Source organism: Bombus vancouverensis, unplaced genomic scaffold, assembly GCF_051014615.1.
Source record: "Bombus vancouverensis nearcticus unplaced genomic scaffold, iyBomVanc1_principal scaffold0028, whole genome shotgun sequence".
Taxonomy (NCBI): Eukaryota; Metazoa; Arthropoda; class Insecta; order Hymenoptera; family Apidae; genus Bombus; species Bombus vancouverensis.
The window spans coordinates 1,030,145-1,044,207 of NW_027468919.1; the positions used below are offsets into that span (position 1 = coordinate 1,030,145).

The following is a 14,063-nucleotide window of genomic DNA, read 5'->3' on the forward strand; positions in this document are numbered from 1 at the left end:
TTGCCTTTGAATGCTGGACATTTCTAAAGCCCACAGTTCGCTGAAATTGCCAGAGAATTCAATTAAATGGCAAATTAAACCATTGAACTGAATCTGTTTCCAATCGTGAGCTTGGAGGTTCTACCCTTTGAATTTTTAAACCAGTCAACCTTCTTTTGTACGTATGGTAACGAATATAATTCATAAACTAATGAAGTGTGTAATTCAATTGAAAGCTCTTTTCACTGAATTCAGTTTAGACTAAGAAAAATGATATAATAACGAAATTATCAATTTACAATTTATAGAGCGTATACTTTATTCGAAAGTGAAGTTTATTACTGCAAATATTAGTTGGCTATTTATAGCCTGTTTGAAAAGGTGATTTAATTTCGATTGATTTTCGATAAGTTTTTGTTGGTTTACTCAGGTTAATTAATCTCTAATAAAATAGAAATACCAATCCGGTAGTATAATTGCTTTCTTGCTTATTATTTTTTTACTAATTAGCGATGCACGATTCCAGACCAGTAAATATTTTTCCATCGGGAGAAGTCAGGTTGAGAGATGCAAGATTTATACGCTCGTTCTGTCAGTTATCCCAGTGTCTGTTACGCGATAGAAAATGAACGAACTGAATAATAAATGCATTATCGGCATGAAGATTGCTTGATGTAGGCCACCGCTTTTTTTCTATCCTTCCGATACCATTTTTCTTTTTTTTTTTTTTTTGCGAAACACTTTGCTAGTCGTGAGAAGCAGCAATTCCCTTCTGCGAATCAATTACGGTTCACGAGAAATTGTATTATAGCCTGGAACGTATCCAAATTATCTTCAATTATTCTCGGCTGTTTCCATTTCCATTCGTCTCTTACGTAAGTACTCGTTTGATGTATGTACATAGTGAGACAATAATCGTTAACACCTTTAATGTCTTCAGTATTATAGAATAAGACGCGAAAATACGTGGAAACCTGACTTTTAGATTCGCGAGACTATAAGGCTTCGAAAGTCTCTTGTTTCAGGCCGAATAAAAAATTGTAGATGAAGAGTTACATTGCGAGGTCTGTTAAGGAAAATTTTAAATCGTATCGTTGTAATAGGATTATTTCAGCGAGGGAAATTACGTGTTGCGTGCGAAGCCACGAGCTTTCTTTCAGGCTAATATACATAATTGTCCTATCGAACTTTCCATCTAAACCGTTGCGCTCACACGTGGATTTTGCATTTCAATTTTCTTACTTACAGTCCAGTCCAGTGAGACCAAGTTAAATTTTTCAGCCCTCCGAGGTAGAATATGTTTTATAGAGAGACGTACAACGCCATGAAGGGGAGACAGATCAATAAATTGGGTTATCTTTAAATTACTGACAATCATTTCATCGACGCGGTTTCACCGACACCGAGTGGAAGGAGAGCTATAAAATTATTCAATGCCTTTGTTAGACGGAGGGTTTGTCCCGTTGACCGCGGCTACGTTCGGCGACTGATTGTCGCATTGAGCCCAAGCTCATTGTCACAAATCTCAAACAAATACAATTGGGTACAATGACGGCAAATCGTTTAATTACAACTGTAGATTTTAATTACAATGTTATGGATTTTCCCGAGGTTTCAGAGGGAAGGCGCCGGTGTCCTCTTATCTCCGACAAATATAAATTTAAATATAAATATACGTACTCTCGAGAGACGCGTACAAACGTATTCGCAAAGACAGTGTATGATTGCTTGCAAATGACTCTATAATTCGTATAACTCCGTTAATTACCGTTAATAACTCGTGAAACTCGAATAATAACTGACTCGCTCGCGACTGCTTCCTCTTATTTATACTGGTTGGGCGAGAGTCGGAAAATTCGAATTCGTCTTTGATCGGGGGTTGCACATACGGCGACATTATTTTGCCCGGAGTTTATTTATCGTTACGTTTCGTGCGTTAAGGAAGTGTCAATGTCCGTTTGGACTGTACGTTCGGAATAACTGTTAGTGTACACAATTATTCATCTAATATAGTAAATAAGTAAATAGTAATAAGTAAATAGCTTCATAATATGTAACCTAATTACTAATCTTACAATCCACTCTTACTGTTGCTAATACATCTAATAAGCCTAAAAATTTCTATTATTTTGTTAATTCATTGTTCAATCATTCATAATTTGGGAACCTTTTTTTCGCGAGGAGGGGAAAATGCATTACGCACAGCTGACAACCCGCGTCGCCGGGTTATGTAGGACTCGGCTGATGGCAGTGCCATACCCACTAAATACCCCTCCTCTTCCAATCCTTCTTCGAGCGTAGGGTTACGTCGCCACTGTCAAATAAACATTACTTCGGCGAAACCCCATTCAACGCGTCTACTCCTTATCTATCAAATGCCTCCATTTCCTCGGAGATAGTCAAACATCATCTTTCCCATCTTCTAGTAGCTCCGCCTTGGGCCCTTTCTTGTGTCTGTCTCGCCTTCATCACTGTCCCGTAGAAGCTCTGGAAGGGCCCCCAGATATTGTCGTCGACCGACACCAATGCGATTATATTATTCACTGTAAACGTGTCGACAACAACATTCTCCAGAGTGGTACGTTGGACTGCCCATCTTGGACATCTCAGTAAGTCGTGCTCAGCAACATCTGGACACGCATCGCAATCCCAACATTTGTCAACGGTTTCCTTGTTAATCCTAACCCTATACGTGTTGAAGATACCATGTACAGTCAACAGCTGCATGGTATAGTGATCGATATTTCTCTTCCTCTTCCGGAAGGTGGCTGCATCCTCAATCAACCTATTTGTCTAATTGTTCGCGTTGTACCTGGTCTACTCACTTCTCCACTCGTCCACCGCCTCCTCTCCGTAAAGATGGAGCTGATTCAAGAGCACTTCTGGTTTGCCGAGGTCTGGCTGAGCTAGTTTCTTCCTAACCTCGTAAATTCTCCCTCGCCACCGCGCTCTGATATGAATGGGCATGGTCCCCGTCAACATGCACAACGCCGCATGCGAAACCGTCCTGTAGGCCGTAGAGGTACTTATCAAAGCCTTACTCTGTGTCCTGCAGAGTTTTCTTACTGTCTTGACCTTGCTAAGTGCATCCACTCAGACCGGGGAGGCATACAGCATGACTGACCCGATAGTACAACTTCCTACAGGCGTCAGAGGGGCCGTTCACATTCGGCAGGAGCCCTCTGATGGCGCCTACAATCGCGTCTGCTCTAGTACAAACTGCGTCGATGTGGTCACTGAATTTCCTTTCGGAGTCCGACACCACGCCTATGTATTCAACCCTTTCGCATGTGATAAGTACCTGTTCTGTCAAAGTTATGTTAAAATTCTTTGAAACTTCTTTGCTATTTGGAGATCCGAATCTTCACACCATTTTAGGATCGTCTTCATGTGGAGATTCAAGTTGACCACCACACTTTCCTTCTTCTTCAGACCCACCAAGATAGCAAGGTCGTCCGCAAACGCAAAAGCTCTAAATTCACTCGATTGTCAAATCTGGTCAACAGACCATCGTAAACTAGGTTCCACAGAAGCGGGCCTACTACAGAGCCCTCTGGAACACCAGCAAAAATTTGTTTAACGATAAGACCACTCAGGTTGTCTGGAACTATGAATCAGTCCTTGAGGTAGTTTGCGAGAACCCTCGTCAGAATGTAAGGGTGGCTCCTGCGCTTCGCCTCTTTCAGGATTACCTCTCACCGCAGTGAATTGAACGCGTTTTTAACATCGATGCACATCGTGACGCAAACCATGCCCTTCATTCTGCAAGAATCAGCGAACTTGCAGACCTACGTGATGACATCGATGGTATTTTTCCCTTTGCGAAATCCAAATTGATTTCGGTGGAATGGGTCCATTCTCAGTTTCTTCTCGATGGCCAACTTGACTGTGTATTCCCACACTTTGTTCATCGCCGGTAGGATACTTCTTAGCCAATACGACGAGACCAACATGGGATCCTTACCCGGTTTATTGAGCAAGATCAACCTGGCCATTTTCCAATTCGCTGGAATTTTTTCCATCACGTAAATAGAGTTCACCGTATCGAGCAGATCGTGCGCCCGATGCCCGAAAATCCACTGAATGACCGTTCCCGGCACCTCGTCGATCACAACGGCTTTGTTTCCATTCAGCCGACCAACCGCTACCTGAGCTCGTCCATTTGGGCCACACCAACTCCGGGGGTTCCTCCGCCATTTTCCTCTATTACGTCCTCATTAGCAACGTCCGTGTCCTCGATTAGGAAGAGTTTGGCGATAATATTCTCAGCTTGCTGAGCTTGGCAATGGCTCTTTTATATGGAAGGCACCATATATAACTCTTTCTGCTGCTCCTCTGGTTTCCTGCTCCAATTCTGCACCTCGTTGCACCATTACTATGGTCCCCGGTCGTATTACCCGATCGAGTGGGCGCCCCGGATCCCACCCTCCTCTCGTCGTTTGCCCACTCGCTAGATAACCGCCGAGTAGAGCTTGGAACGTCACTCGAGTCAGCCACGGGGCCTGGAGTCACCGAAACCCCCTGCGCCGTTACTTTTTTTCCGATAATATACTTCTCCATATTTATTAAAGGTAAAGAATAGTCCAAGGTCATAGCCAGTCGTCGTATATCTAACCATAACGCCACCCAAAACGCAAGACAATCATAGTCCCAATGCAAGCCAACGTCGTCATAATAAATCAAAACCCTAATATGTGGCTATACATAAAGTTGATTTACTACATCATACATATGTCGGGTTGAGATCGGAATTTTGGGCGCGTGACAACTCTTCGCGTGGACTAGCCATCGTTTCACAAAGCCGAGATTATATGTAGACGTATATACAAGACTGTTACAAAACTTAACAAATAATAAGTCTAATGAATAATAAGCTTAACGAATAGTAAGATTAATGAATAATATGATTTACGAATAATGAATTTAATGAACACTATTAACAATGTTTTTGTTGGGTTCAAACGAATCCACGGCCAACGAGTTAACTCTTTACTAAGCGTAAAAAAATAATCTTAGGCGAAAATACGATTGACGAAAATGCTCGACGTGTCACTCTCCAAGGCAATCGCACGAATGCCTGCCTCGTGGAGATTTTTCTCGCTGTACGATTGCCTTTTGTTTTTGTATACTCGTTTGGAAGCATCGAGAAGGTTCCAAACGCTCGTTGCTAGGAAACTTCTGCCTGGAATTTGATACGCACTTGTTGAAAGCATCGAGAAAGTTCCAACCGCCGTTGCTAGGCAGTTTCTGCCTGGAGTTTATTTATTGATACAATGTATGTTCCATTGTATCGGCACCTCCGAGGCAACCTCACACGTGGCTAGGCCCGCTCTCGAGGCGGCACGCCGCCACAATCACACTTCTCGGAAAACCCATACAACCACTCCAGACCTCCGTTAGGCAAAACGTTTATCTCGTGACCGTGGCTACGTTCGGCGACCAATTGTCACCTCGAACCCAATCTCGCTATCACAAATTTTAAACAATTACAGCTATGATAAAATCTAGACTAAAGTACTAGAGGATGTTCCCAAATTTTCCAAGGAAAGGCTTCGTCTTTCCTTTCATCTCCGACACATATAATCCATTATTTTTTTTACCTTATGGCACTTACCTTATTTTTAGATACTTTACCTTAGGTATGGTAATTATTTTTACCTTATGGATTATAATCAAATTTCAAATGTCTTAAACTATTGATTATCGCAGAGCACTATGTTTTATACAAATTTTTTAAGTATTATATATTATTATATTGTTTAATATATTATTTTGTTATTTATTGTTGAAAATGACAATGTGAGTTCGTTCTCGCCATCCATATGCAAATGCGTTACTTATAAGAAATAGTAACTAGAAGATAGTCTTAGTTACAATCGATAGATTTAATCGATAGGCTCAAGATGCCTTTTTGTTTTTATCCCTAGTTTTTGTAAGAGCGTGCAATGAAGGTTTTTTGGCTCAGAACGGTGTGATAGATTTATTCATTCAATAAAATAATTACCATTGTGATCCTACCTCTGAGTATAGAAATAGCAACAGGTTACGGGCCCAGGTGCAATAATTAGTTATTATTTTATTGAAAATGTTATTAATAGTAATAATTTTGAGGAGCGCGGAAGATAACCTAAAAACAAAAGAAATGGGTGCGTGATCGATGATTCAGTGTTGAATATCATAAGGGCGCTTTATCGAGTATACAATAATTGCTTGCGTGATAATACAGTTGTCAAAAGAAAAAAAAAAAAGAAACAAATGTCGAGCGGGGCGAGTTTAAGTATTAAAAAGCTAAACAAAGTAAATTACGACACATGGAAATTACAAATAGAGGCAATACTCATTAAAGATGACTTGTGGAAATATGCAAATGGTTCAATAATTAAACCTGAAGCAGTGGATGAAGCCTCTTTATGGAATAAAAGGGGTGGTAAAGTCAGAGCCAATGTTATTCTTACCATAAGTTCGAGTGAGCTATGTCATGTGAAGCAAGAAAAGCTACGCTCCTAAAGCAATTATTATTCACGAAAATGTCCGGTAGTGAAAATATGTACGATCACTTAAATAATTATTTCAGTCACGTGGATAAATTAAAAGAAATGGATATTCCAATCGCTGATAATTTATTGTCAATCCTATTATTATATAGCGTCCCGAACACATACGTAAATTTTAGATGTGCAATCGAATCGCGGGACCAATTACCTACTCCAGATGCGCTTAAGATAAAATTATTAGAAGAAGCTGATTCTCGTCATAATTCAAATGCTGTAGAAGATTACCAAGAAGCTCTGCAAGTGGAAGATTCAAATAAACACAAAAGCTATGATAAAAATAGAAATTCTTAAAATAAAAATGGATTTATTAAAGCTAACAAAGTAAAACACATCGAATGTTTTTATTGTCACAAACGTAAACATAAGGCAAATCAGTGTTTGAAGAAGAAAAACGATGATCATAAAGCTCAACTAGTACAAGTTCCTGAAATACCCAAAATTGAACAATGCTTGCGTGCTTCCAATATTCAGGATGAAGATAATCAGCATAAAATAGTATTGTTACTGATATTTCATTGAATATAAACATGGAACCACCGATGGAATAGTGCATTGACAGCGGTGCTACGTCACATATGTGCTGTGACATAAACTGTTTTGAATCCATAGAGCCAGTCAGAAATCAGAAAGTAAAATTAGAGAATGACATATTAACTGAAGTCAAAGGTAAGGGTACTGAAATATTATTTAGTTGTATAAGAAACAAACTTGAGAAATTTAGATTGGAAAACGCTTTATACGTGCCAGAATTAAAAGCAAATTTGATCTCAGTATCAAAAGTTACAGCAAATGGAAAAAGGATTGTATTTACAAATAGAAGGCCTACAATATTTGGAAAGAATGATGAAGTCGTTATTACTGCTATTCGTAAAAGGGATTTATATGTCGGAGACGAAAGGAAAACCGGAGCCTTCCCTTTGCAATTTTGGGAAAGTCTTCTAATGCTTTAGCCTAGATTTTATCATAGCTGTAATTAAGCAATTGTTGTCATTCAATCTGATTGTAATTGCTCGATATTTGTGATAGCGAAAGTGGATTCGAGGTGACAACTGGTCGCCGAATGTAGCCACGGTCATGGGATGAACTTTTTGCTTGACGAAGGTATAGATCGGTTGTATAGTTCTTCCTAGAAATCACATAGAATTCTACTTTGGAGATGTCGATATAATGGGACACACGTTGTATTAGGAATCAAACTCCAGACAGAAACTGCCTAGCAACGGCGTTTGGAACCTTCTCGACGCTTCCAGCGAGCATATAACAAACAAATGCAGTCGTACAGCGAGAAAGATTTTCATCAGATCATCATTCGTGTGATCGCCTTGGAAAGTGATACATCGAGCAGTTTACCGAGCGACTCAGCAATCGTATTTTTTTGTGTCTAAAATTATTCTACGCATAGTAAAGAGTTATCTCGTTGACCGTGGATTCGTTTGAACCCAAGAACATTGTTAATAGCGTTTATTAAACTCATTATTCGTTAAACTTATTATTCGTAAAACCTATTATTCGTTAATCTCATTATTCGTTAAACTTATTACTCGTAAAACATATTATCCGTTAATCTTATTATTCGTTAAACTTATTATTCGTTAAACTTGTTATTCGTTAAACTTATTATTCGTTAATCTAATCATTAGTTAATCTAATCGTTTGTTAATCTTATTATTCATTAAACTCAACATTCATAATATTTTGTAAAATCTTGTATATACGCGTAAATATAATCTCTGTTTTGTAAAACGATGGCTAATTCAAACGAAGAATCGTTACGCGCCTTAAATTCTAATGTTAATCCGACATATATATTGTAGATACAAAATCCGAATATATTGATATGGTATATGAAAACAGAAATACACTTATGGATTGGCGCTATCCATATGGACACTTAAATGAATCTGATCTTCGGAGATTAATAAATAAAAATATGGTAAATGGTCTACCTAATATAAGATTGAGTAAAATGAATACTTGCGATATATGTTTGAAAGGCAAACAGGCAACAACCCCAGTGCCAAAAAGATCTGAATTAAAGATGTTGGAAAAATTAGAACTGATACATTCTGATGTATGTGGCCCTATAAGACAAACATCTTTGGGTGGAGCTGTTAAGGAAATTCGAGGATTTGGAAATACAAATAATTGACTATATTTCACACACAACAGCTATACATCTATATTACACTCTGAAGAACGTCTTGCACGCACGCTTGTCGCCAACCGACTATACAGAATCTTCTAACGGCAGTCTTTTGTCTCAACTAAGACCTGGACGCCCTCTGACCCTTACACACACACTCTCATGTACAGTGTAAATGTATCACTTCCCTAACAGAAGCAAAGTATTTTGCCACCTTTATCGATGACACGTCAAGGTTTGTATATGTGTATATCCTTAAGACAAAAGATGAAGTTGAAAGTTCATTTTGGAGATTTAGAGCTTTAGTTGAAAGGCAAACGGGTAACAAGGTAAAAACCCTCTGTAAATTCGACCAATTGCGGGGAGACGTAATCGCGAGGAGAGACGTCAACGGGAGTCGTAAATTCCCGTTACGATTATACCAATCGCTCACTTAGATTACACTGATGAGCATAGATAGATAGATAACAACTTGTCGCACGAAGATGCGATAGATATGTACGCTAGAGCAGAGCTCTTATAATGGAAGTTAATGTATTAATAGACGTAGCACTATAATATATTTAGGAGAGGAGATGTATGTTCGACAACACCGAGAACCGACAAAAGGTTTGCGTGAAGTATGCGACTCTCGCGCTATGTGTAGACTGCCGCGTTAGGCGTTAGTTTTAGACTGACTGTCGCTCTTTTTCTAATACGGACGAAAAGTTCGGTGTGGGTGGCCCCTGTGCCTAAAGAACGCGGATTCGTTGTTCCCACTTTCGTTAGGAAAAGTGAGGGTAACGAACCACAGTGTTGATTGTTCATGACCTGCACTACTGCTCGAAGGGATGAGTAGGAAGTCTCCTACCGTCGTGGTGGATAGATGACCGTATTCGTGAAGAAAACCCAGCTTGTTTTATTAGAGGGCTATTCGGATTTTCCTAATGGGCGCATACCCGCTTTCTCCGTGTTTTAAGTGCGCCTAATAAACCCAAGGACCTCTCTAAAAACCGACTGTGTTTCGAGAATATTTTTAAGCTTTAGAAATTCTTCAAGACAAACGGATTGAAGACACACGGCGAAACAATACAGGGAAGTGAAAGTTATGGTGGGTCCTTAGGTTTATTGAGGGTCGAAGTGACGTTACGCAGGCCGGTTGTTGTCCGGTCGCGCGGGCTGGCGTGCAGATGTTTTAGGCGGCGTAACACCCTCTGAACTGATAATGGTTTGGAATATTTGGGATAGTATTTCACAAATGAATTGGAAAATTGTGGTATTTGCAGGAAATTTACAACTGCCCACACACCTCAGCAAAATGGAGTAGCTGAGCGAATGAATAGAACACTCGTGGAGATGGCACGATGCATGTTGATCCAGTCAAAGTTACCTATCCAATTTTGGGCAGAAGCTATTAATACGGCATCATACATTAGGAATAGGTGCCCAACAGGTCATGGTAAAACACTATATGAAATTTGGCACAAAAGGAAACGAAATGTGAATCACCTTAAAATTTTTGGTACCGAAGCCTATGTATTAAATAAATGGCCCGATAAAAGTAAATTTGAAGCAAGATATTTCGATGACTCAAAAGCGTTTCGACTATGGGATCCAAGTAAAAGAAAAATCTTAATAAGTAGAGATGTTTCTTTCTTAAGAAATATTGAGTACCACAATGATAAAATTAAAAATAAACTTGAACAATTTAAATATGAACTGATAAGTCAAGAACTTGACGAAGAAATCACAGAAGAGATTCATGAGGAAGAACATGATGATGGTGAAAACATAAATCAAAATGAAAATTATGTTCAAGATAGAACTGTGGTCAAGAGGGGAGGGGGGAAGGAAGGACACACATAATGCAAACAGGAAATGTCGGTAGACCAAGGAAAATTTATAAGACTGTCCCAATTGATCAAGAAACGGTACAATTAGTCAATGATGATTTGACTGAGTCAATAGATGAATTATTATCTGGACCTCATGCAGAAAAATGGAAAGAAGCCATGAAAGAGGAACATGACGTGTATTTTCGATCAATCACAGGGAGACGCAATCGCGAGGAAACACGTCAACGGGAGTCGTAAATTCCCGTTACTATTATGATAAACGACGCCGCGAATAGATCGATTCCCTGATTTCCGTTGAGATAATAGGGGTGGTTGAGGTGGTATAATGCTGCGATTAACAGGGTTATAAAATTTATATTTCCAACACTTAATACACTCAAGAGTTACACCGTTTCGTATGATATAAGTCGTAGACGATGATTTGGCGTATCAAGATGCGATATACATGCACAATATTCTTTGGGAATAGAGCAAGGCCCTTACAGTTGAGTTTCTTGTTGTAGTTGAAGTAGCAATAGAGGAGACGTAGAGTTGACACTGCTGATGTCGTAGAAGAAGTATAGAGATGTAGTGACTGCTTTGTAATCTAGGGGATCAGTGACGTTCGTTCTTTTGTGATTACGGAGGAAAGCTCGGAGTGGATGTGTCTTTTGAACTAAGAACGTGGATTCGTTGTTCACACTTTCGTTAGAACAGTGAGGGTAACGATCCGTGATGCCCATTGGTTATAGCCAATATTAATAAGTGAAGATTGGAGGAGGAAGCCTCCTACCGACGTGACTCGGGAGTGACCTTGTGCATAGGAAAAACCTGCTTTTCCGTTAAACACCCATTCGCTTTCTCCGTAATCTGTAAGAACGTGCAATAAACCTAAAGACAGTTTTAAATACCAGGTATAAACCGAAAATACTTGCAGGATTAAAGGTTCCTGCAAGCTAGTAAGATTCGGTTTATGGTGGGGCCTTAGGTTTATTGAGGGTCTGTCGAAAGAGGATTGGGCCTTGACGGTCAGACAGTGAAGGACGTCGCACGGACCATTTCACGCGACGTAACATGACGCCTTGATCAAAAATAACGTTTCGGAATTAGTAAAATGTCCAGTAAATAGATCTGCAATTGCATCAAAATGGGTTTTAATGACCAAATACAATGAAAATGGAAAAGTTGAACGCAGAAAAGCTAGGTTAGTAGCGAGAGGTTTTGCTAAAAAACCAAGTATTAAATACAATGAAACCTTCACTACTGTGGCACGATTAACTTCCATTAGAGTTATAATGGCCTTAGCTGCTATATTAAAATTGGATTTATATCAATTGGATATAACCATGGCATATACCTATAGTGATCTGAATGAAAATATTTAGATGCATCAAGCCAAATATTTTGAAGTACCGCGCAAGGAAGATTATATATACCATCTAAAGAAATCTTTATATGGATTGAAGCAATCTGGTAAACAATGGCTTGATAAATTAAATGGCTGCTTGAAAGAACTTCCCCTTAATCAAGTTGAAGAAGATCCTTGTGTTTATTCAATAAGAGATGGAGATAAAATCCTCACACTGGCAGTTTATGTGGATGACTTAATAATAGCCACTAATAGATATATGTTGTTTACTTACTTAACAGAAAATTTAATGGAAAAGTTCGAAATAAGAGATCTTGGAAAATTGAATTTTTGTTTGGGCCATTTATCAAAATGAAGAGATCAAAGAGGTAAAAATAAGTCAAGAGGAAATATATTACAGATATGGTGAGGAAATTCGGTCTTGAAGATGCTAAAATCGCAACTACCCCATTGGAAGCAAAAATAAATTTAAGCAAAGATGACGATTCACCTGAAATTGATTCGAACATCTATCAGCCATTGATCGAATCATTAATGTATGTCGTCATAGCTACCTGACCCGATATAATGTATGCTGTGAGCGTACTAAGTTGTTTTAATAACAACCCAAAGGAAAGTCATTGGTTATCCGCCAAAAGGGTCTGACGTTACCTTAAGGGAACGTCTAACATTGGTCCGTGTTTCAGGGATATTGGTGATGATATAACAGGATATGTCGAATCCGACTGGGGGGGGGGGGGGTGATATTGATGATAAAAAATCCAGGACTGGCTTCATATTCAAACTATCGAATGGTGCTATATCATGGGAATCTAGAAAGCGAAAAGGTGTGGCAATTTCCAGCACCGAAGCAGAATGCATGACGCTAACAGAAGCCACTCCAGAAGCCGTATACTTGCGACGATTTCTAAGCAAGTTTGATATGATCGCTGAAGAAAGAGCAATCGAAATATATTGTGACAACCAGAATGCAGCCAAGTGAATTCAAAATCCAGTGTTCCACGGTCACACGAAACATATAGACATCTGCCATCATTATATTCGTGAAATTTTCCAAAAAGGAATCATTGGAATTCGCTATATGCCCACAAATGAGATGCCAGCCGATTTACTAACGAAAAGCTTGAGCAAGCCAAGTCATAGTGTTCACCTAGAGACCATTGGTTTGACGAGCATTCGAATTCCGTTGAGAGGGGGTGTTGTAAACGACAACGTGAATTCGTGCTCGCCATCCATATGCAAATGCGTTAGTTATAAGAAATAGTAACAGAAGATAGTCCTAGTTACAATCGATAGATTTAATCGATAGGCTTAAGATGCCTTTTTGTTTTTACCCCCCGTTTTTGTAAGAGCATGCAATAAAGGTCTTTCTTTTTGGCTCAGAAGGTGTGATAGATTTATCCATTCAATAAAATAATAATTATTATGATCCTACCTCTGAGTATAGAAATAACAACATTTATTTTATTGTTCATTATTTTTATCGTTATGCGTGCGTATCAAATAAATTACGTTTCATAGTATTTAGCAACTTTATTCTCTAAACATTTTTTTTTTTAATTCGCATTTTCCAAAATGTACCAGATTTACAACTGAGTTCGGCTCTATGTTCAATACATTCACTGGCAGTTTACTTCTCCATTTCGAGTCGCCACTCTCATATGTCACTAGTTCATAGTTTTACCAGTACGCCGCCGACAAGGTGGCGGCAACCGGGAACCAAACTCGTGTCACGTAAAATAAGAAAAGGAAATCTCAGATGAAAAGAAAAATAAAATAAAAAAAAATAAAAAGAGAATTTATTTTTGAACACGTGATTTATACTAATTACGATTTGGTTCTGAACTCCAGCCGTGACTTTCCAAGATTGAAGCTCTTACAATTTGCTCATTAAGCACTTCGGCGATATAAATTGTCGCCGAGTGCCGCCACATCTTTATCTCCATCATCAGTCCATCGGGGTTTGTCTGATCGCGCCAACGAAGGTTTTTGAAAAATTTGCGAGGAAGTGTATTTGCTACAAAATATTGGGATCGCTATGAACCGATTTTCTGCAGGTAATGGTACAAAAGTTATTTCGTTAATCTTAAATATAGCAATTTTACAATATTTGATAGTGTTCAAAAAGCTAATGATTTTAGAGGAGCAATCATGTTGTAGTTTTCGATCGTGAATTGGCTGGGTTTGTTTACAAAGCGTAATTC

The 14,063-nt window shown here is 39.0% G+C and overlaps 1 pseudogene; it reads left to right on the forward strand.

Moving 5' to 3' along the window:
* Positions 1 to 6,506: 6,506 nt before the first annotated feature.
* Positions 6,507 to 13,172, forward strand: LOC117165564 (uncharacterized; annotated as a pseudogene).
* Positions 13,173 to 14,063: the final 891 nt, after the last annotated feature.